The following is a 13,026-nucleotide window of genomic DNA, read 5'->3' as shown; positions in this document are numbered from 1 at the left end:
GAGGGTAAGAGAGTCCTCAGCAAGGCTTCCCTTTTAATAAAAAGCAGCCCCCAAATCATTTCTTTTCTAACAAAAAGCGGCCTGAAAAATCAAACTGCAAGCATAGATATGCAAGCTAAAAGCCTGCATAGGTGAATGCCGGCAGCTATGCCAATAGGAAAGGGCTACCTGGGGACCAGGCACAGATAAGAATGTAACAAAGAGGAAGCCTGCTGCAATTGGTTAAATCCAAGCTGGCCAAAACCTTGACCGAATGCATACTCTTGGCTGCACTATGCCCCTATTACCATAAAACTTCCCTGGGGAAACCTCCCACTCCCTGCCACGTACCTGAAGCCATGACAGTTCCAGATTAATCACATTTAGTCAAGAAAAGGGTGGCACACTTATTCGGGGAACTGCCTGCCCATTTCCTGTAAACCTTCTCCTTTTATTATAGAATACTTTGTGCCTTCATCATGCCTATCTGTGTAGTGAGCCCGGACCACATTACATGCCTCTTTTGAGCATATCCACACTCCTCTTTTGAGTGTGTACTTTCACTCTGTAACAAACCTACATTTTCACTGTGGTCTCCCTTTCAAATTCTTTTGTGCAGAGAAGAACCTGACCTGGCCTACTGGCAACAGTATCTTTCTCAAGGAGCTCTATTATGTGACCACTCCAAAGGCAAACCTTTTTTTTTTTTTTTTTTTTTTTTTAAACATAGCACAGATTAATGCTGGACATTAGAATCATAACGTGTTCATACTAGAAAAAATCTCAGAGATAATTTAGAGATAATTCTCAAACTGCAGCATCAGAATTCCCTGAAAGGCTTATTAGAACACAAATGGCTGGGCCCACTTCCAGAGATTCTGATTTAGTGGGTCTGGGGAGGGCCCAAGAATTGAACCAGGGACTATGCTTTGAGAACCACTGTGCAATCTACTTGATTTATTGATGAGGAATCTGAGCTCCTTAGGTTTTTATCATATTATGCTAATGCTAAGCATTTTTTTAAATAAATGGAAACTCTCCAATGTATCAATATGAATGATACTTTTCTACACTTAGTTGCTAAATTATGACTGTATGTTTTAAGTGGTAGTTCAGAATGAAATATTTCACAGAAAGGATTTCCTTAGTCTTCTCCTTTTCCAGTCTATGTCTTGTCCCTTTTCCATCTGCCCCCACAAACCCACCACCAGTGGCAGGGTAGCGTTTAGGAACTGTCTATAGATGGGATACTGTCCAGATTTTACTGAACTCCTAAATTCTGTATGCAGACAAGATGTGATTTTTCAATAGATAAAATGAGATTATCTATCTACCTCAGATAGCAGCATACTCAAAAATTTGCAAAAATCAACTGGCTTATATGTGAAAACACCTATAGAACCCAAGTAGGAGGACTTCGGTATGTCTTTATTTATTAACCTTGAAAGGTTCCTTCCAGCCTCTGGGCCTTGACATAATGTTTCTCCTTCCGCCCACTTTCCCTTTTGTTTTAGACTTAAATATGACTTTCATTGGCAGGGGTAGGTCCTCCGGTGATATTCTGTCTTCTAGTTCTGGTGCCATATCTTACAGAATGTGTCACAATTACACTTTAACAATCTGTGCAATGATTTGTATGATTTACTAGACTGTAAATTCTGTTAAGAGTTGTCTGCTTGGTTCTTCCCCAGCTCCTAGCACAGCATTTGATACACAGTAGGTACTTGTATTTGTGGGATACATTCCTAGCTGAAGATTAATTTAGTAGTGTATATGTCTCAATCCTAAAATCAGTCCCGAAGCATATTTTAGTACCATTTTGATCTCAAAAAACTTTTAAAATACCATGTAATATTTTAAGTTCTGAATTTTAAATTAAAATAAAAATGTAGTATCAAAAAACTATAAACAGTAGTATCCATAGCAGGGATTAAGTTCTGAGCTCGTTCAGTCTTTACCGTATTATACATCTGACAACGTACTTGACAGAAGCAACACACATTGAAGTACCATCTTAAAATGGTTGTGGTAGAGTACAAATTAAAACTACCCTGGAAGACCAAAATCCCTTAAATTAGCAGGGCAAGAACTATAAGGAACTCAAAAGCCTCCAGTTAGCTTCCTTTCTTTCAGCATTCTTTTTGCTGTGATGACTAAGGTCTGAAATATAATTTGTCTACCCAGCCCCATCTCCTTTTCTGCCAGGTACAGCTGAACTAAGTTGGGCTAACAAGGCAGAAAATGGGCTCCAAACTTTGCTGCATCTGTCTTTCTGGTGGCCTTCTTTATTACACCAAGATCCCCAGACACTACCTGCAGGCCCAGAACAGCCTACTGCCCAGAACAGTGCCTACTGCCAACTAGAGCATAAACTGCTCGTTCTCTCCACCACCAAGTGCTTTATGGGCCAGGACACAGCCTCCTGGGCAGTGGTCCTTGACCTTGGAATCTGACCTTGACACCGACATCACTGGATCATTAGGAAAATCCATGAGCCTTTGACTCCCTGGAGACCAGCTAAATCAGAATTGCTGCAGTGGGGCTGGGGCATTTTTCCAATGATAAAGTCTTTTTCTACTCAAGAAATAAACTCAATTCTGATTGAGTCAGGGTTTCATGAATTAAGCTTCCTACCTACCCCAAATTATTTCACTTATATGTTGTAAGATGTTCCCATTTTTGTGAGTTTTGTATGGTTAACTAAGTGAATGGGAAATGAAGTATATCTGTTAAAACCTAATCAATATTAACTTGTTAAAAATACTCCACAATCTAAACCGCTTTTACATCAATGAAAAGTTTGTTTCAACACCAGAGGATAAAAAACAAATCAACAAAAAGTTATAAAAATTAGCAAATCTGATAGCACCAATTCAATAAAGCAATTTAAAATCATCTAGTAGCACATTCTGTAAAACTTTGACAACATGATGTTACTTGGTTATAATATAATCATGTACTTCAATCATTTGAAAAATGGTTGTTTAACTCGAAGGCAGGATTTTAAATGAAAAACAAATGGCCAGAAATACAAAGAACTAGGAATTAGGAGACAACTCTGTTTCTAGGCTCTTCACCAACAAGTTCTTAGCCCCCCATCTCTCTACTTAACCATCATTTAGCAAACACACCATATGAATTGCACGGGTGCTGAGTCTGCTATAAGAATGAATATATTCTCCACAACAATTTACATATTTATTCACCTCTTTCTGCCTCTTTTTCCTTCTTTTTGGAGTTCAAAACTTCTTGAGTCTATAATTAGTAAATGTTATAAAACTGAACATATATATTATATGTGAACTGTTAAAAAACAAAATTTGAGGCTGGGCACAGTGGCTCACACCTGTAATCCCAGCACTCTGGGAGGCCGAGGTGGGTGGATCACCTGAGGTCAGAGGTTCGAGACCAGCCTGGCCAACATGGTAAAACCCCACCTCCACTAAAAATACAAAAATTAGCTGGGTGTGGTGGAGCACACCTGTAGTCCCAGGTACTGGGGAGGCTGGGGCAGGAGAACTGGTTGAACTTGGGAGGTGGAGGTTGCAGTGAGCCAAGATCGCACCACTGTACTCCAGCCTAGGCGACAGAGTGAGACTCCGTCTCAAAAACAAAAACAAACAAAATTTGAACAAATTTAAAGATGTAATCGGCTTTTATTAGCAATTCATGAATCTGGCAGCATCTCAACTGAAAATTTAGAAAAGGTGTTCTGATTAGCTGAGCAGAGGTGGGCTGAAGAGGGTTGAAGAAGCAAAAAGAGAATAAAAGACAGACTGGTCATTTCAAAGTTACTTTCCTTATAGAGACAAAATGGAGGAGAGACTTTTTTATCACGCTGGCTCAGGTAAGCCAGGCCCCCTTGACTCCTTGCTGTGTATCTTCTGGATTTTTTGACAACTGGCCTATTTCTAAGTTGTTTGATTATGTGGCAGCTAGCACCAGCAACTCCATTCTGATTTGGCCTGGTCTGTTGGGCCTAGTGCAGGAGTTTAATCTAAAACAATGGCTTCCTATACATTTCATTTAACAATACTAATAAAATACCGCTTTTATTTTATTTTTTACATTGGAGTCCTGCTGTTAAGGAAAAAAAAAAAAACAGGGAAAAATCATGGTAGAATTGAAAGACCGAAAGCTACTAAAAATTGATACCATTTAATAGTCCTGAATAAGTTGTTTCTAATTATAATTCAGCTACCAATTTCAAGGAGAAATGGAAATTTATAAAGTTGAAATTATGAAATATGATTGCTGGGAAGTACAAAGGGACAAAAATAAAAAAGCTGAATCTATCTTCACTGCCACTACTGCACTTCTACCCTGGACAACTGCAACCAATCCCTCCCAAAGTGGTTGTATCCTGGCCCACCCTACACCCACTTCCTTCTGAAAAACCAATCCACTTTCCTTAGGATAGAGTCCAAACTCCTAAACAAGGCTTACAAAGGCCCTTCAAGATCTGACTCTTGGCGTCTTCTCACCTTTATACCCCAAGCCCCAGTCTCATTACCAGTCATTCTTACCTCTATGCCCCACCCCCCAGTTTCATTACCAGTCATTTTCCCACCACTCTGCTTCAGCTACCCTAGCCTTCTTTCTGGCAGTTCCCGTAAAGAGCAAAGCATATTCTGGCATCAGAGGCTTTGCATTTCTAATTCTCTCTGCTGGCAAAATCCTTTCCCTAGACCTTGGCATGGCTGGCTATTTGTCATTCAGATGGCTGCTCAAATGTCACTTCTTCAGAGACCTTTCCTATCTTTCTTAGTTCGTTTCCTTCTGCTTATAAAATGATTTCTAAAACTCGGTAATCTATAAAGAAAAGTAATTTATTGTCTACAGTTTTGGAGGCTGGGAAGTCTAAGACTGACGGACCACATCTGGTGTCAGGAGGCAGCACTGCTAAGTATCACGTGGTCAGGGGGCTGAGCAGGCTCACGTGTTGTCAAGTCTCTCCTTAAAAAGCCACCAGTTCTACCTCCATGATAACCCATTAACCCATGAATAGATTAATCCACTCATGAAGACAGAACCCTCATGATCCAACCACATCTTAAAGACTCTACCTCTCAGTACTGCCACATTGGGGATTAAATTTCAACATGAGTTATGGAGCGGACAGATATTCACACCATAGCACTACCTATCTAATATAGCCCATCACGTCCTTGTCAAAATCGATCCCACCATTCTGCTTGATTTTCCTCATATAACCCATCCCTATCTGATAATTTTGTGTATGTCTCCCCGAAATCACTATCTTGTTCACTGTTGTCTCCCCAAGGACTAGAACTGTGGCCAGTAAACACTTGCTAGATGAATATAAAGTGCTTAATAAACATGCCTTGATCAGTTTATCTCGCATTTTCTCCACGCCCCCTCTCCATTCATTCACAGGAACCCGCCAACGTTGCTATCCTTTCAGGAAAGTCCTTGGCCCGGCATCGCCATCCCAAAGACAGGCCCTTCTCCCACTCTAGGGGAGGCATTGGCAGCCTGGAAGCTACCGGGGTCTCAGGGACCAACAGCCGCGCCAAGACCGGGTACTTGCGTCTGAGAAGCGTTGAACAGGGGCGGAGAGACAGGGCACCCCTTTGTTTGCTTCCTGGAGCCTGCCGCCCTCCCAGCCTTAAGCCCTGAACCAGTCCCTCATTTGGCCGCACTCGTGCCTCCCCTGCTGCCAGCTCAGCGGCCGCTCCCGGTTACCTGCTTGGGATCTGGCTCAGGCGAACACTCTTCACACCGCCATTCGAGGGAACACAAATGCTCCCTCTGGGCCACCGTAGTTCACAGAAAGTACAAGCTGGCCCCTCCCTCCGCATGCGCAGAGCCCGCGTTCGGCGTATAGTGTCTCTTAGCAACGGCTTTGAGTCCCTCCGCCAGGGGCGGAGCCTCGGAAGCCACCACGGGGAAGCTGTAGGGGGAAGTGAGTGAGACCAATCGGAGACGAATCTCTGCTTCGTTCGGCACGCCTCCCTTAACTGTCGCGAATGCAGAGGCAACTTTACGGCAGGCAGAGGGTGGGGGCTGCTGGGGGTAAGGAGGAGAGAAGGAAGCAAGCGACCAACCAAGTCGCCCCCACTCCCCCCACCCCCACCCATCCCGGACCTGGTTTACGGCTCCAGGCTCAGGCTCCACTGCGGCCGCTGATTGGTTGCTGAAGGCTTGGTCCCATCCCAGTGACCCCAAAGTGCTGGAGGGAGGGGGCGGGGGTGGCCCAGTGCAAAGTGCATCTCGAAAGCCCCCTGTCCGGAGACCCCACGACTGGCACTTCGGGCCCCGTATGACCTGGGACCTCGCCGTCCCGAGACCTCCTGGGTCCTTCCGTAGCTGGAAGCCTCCGGCCCGGAGCGCGGCAGCCCCCTGCTCCGAGCCCTGGACCGGGACTGCCCCCCCACCCGAGCCGGGACTTCCTCCCTGCCTCCCTGCACCCCTGCCCCAAGGCTGCCCGGCGGCCGGGATCGCCACCTCCTGCCTGCTCGTCTGTTCGGATGCTCGCCGGGCTGGGGCCGTGAGGCACCGAGGAGGTTCAGGAACGCCAGGGTCCGGCCCTGCCTGGGGTATTTCTTCAATGGAGAAGTTGGTGAGTGTAGAGGAGGCTGAAAGGAGGAAGAGAAGCAGCAGCTGAGGAGACAGGTAAAGTCCTTTACCTCTCCCGAGGGGAAGAGGGCTGGCTGAGGAAGGAGGGAGGAAAATCTCTGCTTTTTCTTGCCTGCTCTTACCACTCTCCAGCCCCTTTCCTGAGTTCCCCCTTCTTCAGAGCCCCCTCCTCCTCACCCCTGAGGCACTACACCACTCACTGGTTTCTGTTTTTCTAGGTTTGAGCTGGCTGAAGAGGACGCGAAAGCAGGAACGGGTCTGCCCACCTATCAGAGAAGCAGAAGGCACAGTGCCTCTGACCAGCATCGTCTATAAAGGTAATGAGCCAGCCCTCCCCTCCCCCACTGTTTATTCCTGGCCCCTACCTCATTAAGCAGTGGTTTATTTTCAGGGTGGTTGCCTGGGAATGCAACCTTTTCTAACCCCCCCACCCCCAGTTTCCCAGGAAAAATAAAAACATTACCCGTGCCTGATCCTTAACATTTTATAACTTCTCTACTCAGGAACGTATTTTCCCACTTTCTCTCTGTACAGTGTGTTTCTGTGTTTTTCATTATCTTTTGGTACACTGTGCCATTTACTCTGCTCTGAGGCTTTGAGACCTTTTTGTAGCTACCCTCCCTTCCTTACTCTCATAGGAATTCCTCAATTCCTTGTTAATTGCTTGTTAATTCTGAACGACTTTCGTTTTTAATTAAACCACAATTTACTGTTTTCCCCCTTATTCTTTCCTATCACCTTTCTTCTACCAGCATCAGAAAAATCTTTTGAGTTATCGAACTGACATCGATTTGGTAGAGAAAGGTAAATTATTGGCCTGAGATTTATGAGTTTCAGAAAATAATTTGATTTTATTTCCTACTAGAAAGCCAACCTGTGTACCTTAAGAGTGTGAATGGTATGAAGGCAACATTATTACCCTGAAGCACTTAGGCGTAATTAACTCTTTGGGCTTTCTGTGTGTTTGTGTGTGACAAATGTGGATGGGCTTTGAAACTTATAAAGATACAAACAATGTTTGTTACACCTCAGATTTTCTAGAAGAGCTTTTAAAAATTTACACAATATCTTATTAATCATTTGACTCAGGATTTTAAAAACAAAGGAACCTTTTGGTGTGTTTACATATCTGGGTCTTAATTTTAGCACTCTATAAAAAAGATTTCTCTTTCTAAAACCTTTACATAGAGTTTGCTAGATTGAAATTTAGGCATCCAATTCATGTGATCACATTTCTTCTGCCATATTTTGTTGTTGCTTCTGAATATGCACTGAAAGTAAACTTAGGACATTAGTGTAATTCCTAAAAAGGGGATATAAGCATGAAAATTATACAAGGTTTAATTCCAAAATTAGCCAAATGAATGACTTTTCTAACGTCCAGTAGCAAAAGTATAAAGTGACTTGTTAATCTGAGTTATTTTAATATCCCAGATTGTTTAGGGAATTTTTGTTACAAGGAAGTACTTAAAATAGCAGAAGTTAATATTTTTGATTTCCTATGTTCCACTGGACTTTCTGCCTTCCACAAAAAGAAATTAGCATCTTTACTGATTCTGTTAATTCTCAAGACATAGCTAAAGACGTTTTTAAGGGGATCTGCGGTATACATATTCTTGAGACATGGAACTGCATGCTAAAAGAAGAGATTCTAGGGAATAGGATTTAGAATCAGTATCTACCAATGACTGTTCCCTGATGAATACTTAGGGCAGCTTTTGTATGTATATGTGGGGAATCAGGAGTACTTGACTATGTCATTTCAGTAAAAGCTAAGCAGAAATCTTTAAAGGCTAATTTTTTTTATGTAAGTATGGAAGTTGCCAGGGAGATGGCCTAATGATTACTTCAGAACTTTTAAAAAATGCTAAAATATTTGAAGCATGTTTTAAAGATCAAAATGAAGTACTGTGTTTTGTATTCATGCCTCTCAGTTAAATATTTTTTCAGCTTTAGATTTAACTCTAGGATGCTTTCATTTCTAAGAAGTAGTTTCACCTGAGATGGTAAGGGAGGGAGTCTGTGGCTATTCCAGTATATAAGGTAAGAGAGGAGAGGGCTTTACTCTGACTCTCAGCCAGTTCATTCTCATTGCTTAAATAGTATTGGATCATCTCATCTTTTAATGGTTTTTCTAAGATTAGGGAATATATATAAATTGTCAACGTCTGTCATGTTTCTAATATCAGAATGATTGAGAGAGTTTTGTCTAGATTATACCAGACATTTAGAATATTTAATTTGGGTATTTATTTACCAACATGGCTAGTTAGGTAGCTTACATTTTTTAACCTGGCAGTTAGCTTTGTATTAATTCTATTGCCAATTATGTGGCTTTAAAAAAGTCCAATTTATTTGGTCACCAAATATAGATTTATAATCATGTAGTGCGAATAATTGATTTTAATTGAAGATATACAACGATGCATCTTTAGTATACTGTGGCCAGTACTTACATTCTTTACACATAAAGTGATGTCATTTACAATTATTTAATACTGTGACGCATACAATATTTCTTTAATTCGTTCATGTTTAACTTTGGTGACACAGAGATACACCTCATCCCTAAAAGGTCTAAAGCCAGATATCATTTATATTGGCATATCTGTTACCTGACTTGCAGCCTTCCATTTCATAATCAACTGAATGCACTTCTTATGTAGGATGATTGTCTCCTTTCTTGCAAACTTTCTAGGAACTGACACAGGCTGCAAAGATGGTGTTGGCAGACCTGGGTTAATAGGATAATATTGACAGGACCTCATTGTTATAATACTTGTGATTTAAGCTTTGAGTTGGGTCTGGATAAGTGAATTCTAAAATTTCTTCTGTTGCTTCATCCACACTTCATGAAAGTTACTGGTTTCTCTGCTGGAATTTATGTGAGTCATGGATAAGCTGTGCATGGTAATAAACCCTTATGTTATATGGAGGCCCAGTAATTTGGAGGAAATACTAATGCCTTTATTTGTTTTGGAACATAACCACTATGCTATATTTTGTTGAGTGTTACTGAAATAACACTTCTACTTTATTTTGGGTTCCAGGCTCCTGATCCTATCAGCAGAGCTTGTGAACAGGCGTCTCAGCCATGTTCTCCATTTTGGTAGGGCCGTGTAGTGTTTTCACATCCGTCTTCCCTCTTAGATCTTGTGAATGTGAACCATTGAAGGATTTTTTTTTTCCTCAGACCCAGTGTCATTGGAGTTGCTGATTGCATTTATTTTCTTAGCAGCGTGTATTTTTGTTTACTTTGCAAAGAAATGCTTATTTCTTTCTTTGAGCAGCAAGCCAATATCTTGTTTCTAAGTTTATGTGACATTGGAAAGCACAGTTCAGTTTACATCACTTAATCAAAACTGTGGACTTTTAATGATAATAATATGCAAAAAGTCATTAATGTCTAATCATTTATGCTGAAGGAAATTTGGGAAATATGGTCAAATTTGGTGAAGGTTTTGTAACTTTGGACAGGTCTTAAGCATATTTTGTTTTATGTTTATTTTATTCTTCACTCTGTTCTATCAGTATAGACTTTTAACTGTGTGAAGCAAGAAGTTTTGGGTTTAAATGAACTACACTTGACATCTATGTGGAAATTAGATGGTAATGTATTTGAATTTCTAAATTAGTAGTTTTTAATATGGTCAGTAGTACTAAAGCTTGGAGCCTAGATTGTTTTATTTTGACCCCGAGTGGAAAAGAAAGTCTTCCTTGTTTGTATGCTTTTTTTTTCCTTCTGATTGAAACCTAGAATAGAATTTCTAAAGATCATACCCTCAGAGTATCAGTAGCTCCTGAGTCCACAAAAGCTTAACTGAACATACATAACTTAGAAAATTACCTCCTGGCTGGGCACAATGGCTCACACCTATAATCCCAGCACTTTGGGAGGCTAAGGCGGTGGATCAAGAGGTCAAGAGATTGAGATCATCCTGGCCAACATGGTGAAACCCCATCTCTACTAAAAACAAGAATTAGCCGGGCGTGGTGGCTCGCACCTGTAGTCCCAGCTACTCGGGAGGCTGAGACAGGAGAATCGCTTGAACCCTGAAGGCAGAGGTTGCAGTGAGCCAGGATCATACCACTGCACTCCAGCCTGGCGATAGAGCGAGCCTCCGTCTCAAAAAAAAAAAAAAAAAAAAACCAGAAAATTACTTCCTTTGCTATATTCGTTTTTTATTTTATAGGTGACTTCCGTGAGCTATCAGTTTTTTAGTAAACTCCCTGAGGGAAAATAGACTTTCTTCTATTCTCATCTCTGGACTTCCTCTGTCGTTTTTTAATAGACATCTTTCCCACTGGATATTGTGTTTGCTTTTCAGCTCCATGGTCTTTTCTTCATTTATACACATGTGACTAGCCCTACTCTGTCAGGCGCAGCTCTCATAAAGTAATACCAAGAGGAAATTACTTGTTCATGCTTTTGACTATTTGGGGGTCTTTTATAATAAATTATTGTCTGTCACAATTCAAAGCAGTGCACTGACAGGGATCATGTGTGCATGACTTGTGTGTATGTTTTTTTCTGGTAAACACTGATGCACTAGTACATGCAGGGAGTACTTTTTTGGTTTAAACCTGTGGTTATTGTTTATAGCACTTGGTATTTTCAGAAAAGAGAAAAATAATCTTAGAATGTCTGGGATTTTTAAAAATTCATTTTAAGTATGCAGAACTCTATTGTAATACCACCTGGAGGTGCTACCTGTGGCCAGACCCTATCACTGTGCCAAGTACTTGTGAAGCATTCCGTAGATATTTGTTTGTTTGACTGAAGGAGCTCGTATGGAATTATCACAAGTTGCTACCGCCTGTGCATCTTTCTTGTGGGGAGAAATAGTTTCGCCACTTCATCTTCTACCACCAGGCCTTCTCTTGATATTATTAATAAATTAACACCATTTCCTATTCTGCTCAGCTCTCATGCCCTCTTCCCTGTCACCTCCAGCTGCCTCCGTGGACGTGGAGATGGGTAGTTGGAAGCCAGCAACAACCACAGGAATTCTTACAGGCTTGAAGCTATATTGGGTCATTTTAACTTCTTATGGGAAGCAAGGGGTGCTGAGGACACACTTAGAAGTGAGAAGTCCAGTAATGTTCACTCTTGAAATGTAGACGTAGCTCATGTGAAAAGTGGTAGCATATTCATTTGTGGCAATGTGTGAGGCTCATCATTGGAGATGTTGATTTGCATTTTAAAATAAAATATATTATAGGAAAGCTTTGGATTTACAGAAAAATTACAAAGGCAGTACAGAGTTCCTAGATGCTCGACACTCAGTTTCTCATATTAACGTCTTGTATTAACATATATGTTTGTCACCACCTTGAGGAGGGACTATCTATACAAATTATTTGGAATTCTGAACAACAGATGTGTTTCTCCCCCTCTTTATTTATCCAATCAGTTATTTGTATCAGTGTGAACTCTTGGTATCTGCTTTGTACTTTGTCATTTGGTACTATTTTAAGTATTGCTCCAGTTGTTCCCTTTTTGGCTATTGAGGGATCTTTCAGTTGGCTCCTGTGTCCCTTTGACTTCCCCCATCGTGGTGTCTTTCTTTGAGCACCTCCTTGCTTTCTGGCACTGTGCGATGTTCCAGTCTTGGAATCAGCCATTTGTATAAGGATCTTTTTGCATGTTTCACAGCTTGTTTCGTAGGATTTGTTCTGATCCTGTCTGCCTCATTTATTTAGAAATAATAATAGAATTTTAAAACAAATTTTATTTCCAAGAGCAAGTTGGCAAACTCTTTACCTTCCTTGAAGAAGTTTGACAAGGAAAAGTAGATGAGAATAGAGGAAAAGAGAGAAGTGGATATACCAATTTGGATTGGTTGAAAATTCTGGTGTGCAGCTGGCAGGACATACAACTGCCACATGCCAGGTTGCTAAGTGGTCTGACCTTTTCTTGTCTGAAGGTTTAAGTGATGCTCACCCACCATCGGGGGATGGGGTAGTAGTTCTCCCAATACGTAATTCCTAGAGTTTTGTGTGGAAGTCACTTTGTGTCTTTAACCTTGATGGAATTAACAGAGCTGAAATTTAATTGACAAGAAGAATGATCCCTTTTCTTTTAGTTGTAGAGAGAGTTTATTCAGAATTCGCATGGGGAACCTGGCAAGGCTGTTGTTAATGTTTTATCTAGTTTGGTGTATGCATAGAGGAATAACAATTTCAAAGTGATTGACTTGATGCCTTTAGGGCATGTGAAGAAAAAGCATTTAAAGACACAGTCTCCTTTTAGTTGTCATAGATTTTATTTTAACCCAGGCCACCTACTATATTTAATGCACACATATTCTCATTTAAGTCCTGTTTAGAAAGTGCAGGTGACTAATGGTGTCAGTTAAAAAGTAATTCAGATAAAGCAAGTCTGAAACTATATTCTCAGTAGAGGAAAATGAAGAATCTATGTTTGCATCTAAATTCCAAATATGT

General features: G+C 41.1%; 2 protein-coding genes across 8 annotated transcripts in view; one reads left to right on the top strand and one right to left on the bottom strand.

The window, feature by feature from the left end:
- The window catches only part of LOC105499255 (lines homolog 1), a 30,338-nt gene extending 24,167 nt beyond the window's left edge, over window positions 1–6,171 (bottom strand). For 4 of the 6 annotated variants that reach the window (XM_024786911.2, XM_011771773.3, XM_024786912.2 and 1 more), the window contains exons 1-2: window positions 6,088–6,171; window positions 5,686–5,893 (exon numbers count right to left, since the gene is read on the bottom strand). The gene's annotated coding sequence lies outside the window, so the exon portion shown is untranslated. Of the gene's footprint in view, window positions 1–5,685; window positions 5,993–6,087 lie in introns of those variants that run through there. The other 2 variants (XM_011771771.2, XM_011771770.3) reach the window with 2 other exon arrangements.
- A 306-nt stretch (window positions 6,172–6,477) lies between these two features.
- Window positions 6,478–13,026, top strand: part of LOC105499256 (ankyrin repeat and SOCS box containing 7) — a 49,931-nt gene continuing 43,382 nt past the window's right edge. For both annotated transcript variants that reach the window (XM_011771775.2, XM_071100556.1), the window contains exons 1-2: window positions 6,478–6,615; window positions 6,798–6,896. The gene's annotated coding sequence lies outside the window, so the exon portion shown is untranslated. The remainder of the gene's footprint in view (window positions 6,616–6,797; window positions 6,897–13,026) is intronic.

This window comes from Macaca nemestrina, chromosome 7 (genome assembly GCF_043159975.1).
Source record: "Macaca nemestrina isolate mMacNem1 chromosome 7, mMacNem.hap1, whole genome shotgun sequence".
Classification (NCBI taxonomy): Eukaryota; Metazoa; Chordata; class Mammalia; order Primates; family Cercopithecidae; genus Macaca; species Macaca nemestrina.
Note: the sequence above shows the minus strand (reverse complement) of the source record. Positions and strands in the feature narration are given on the sequence as shown.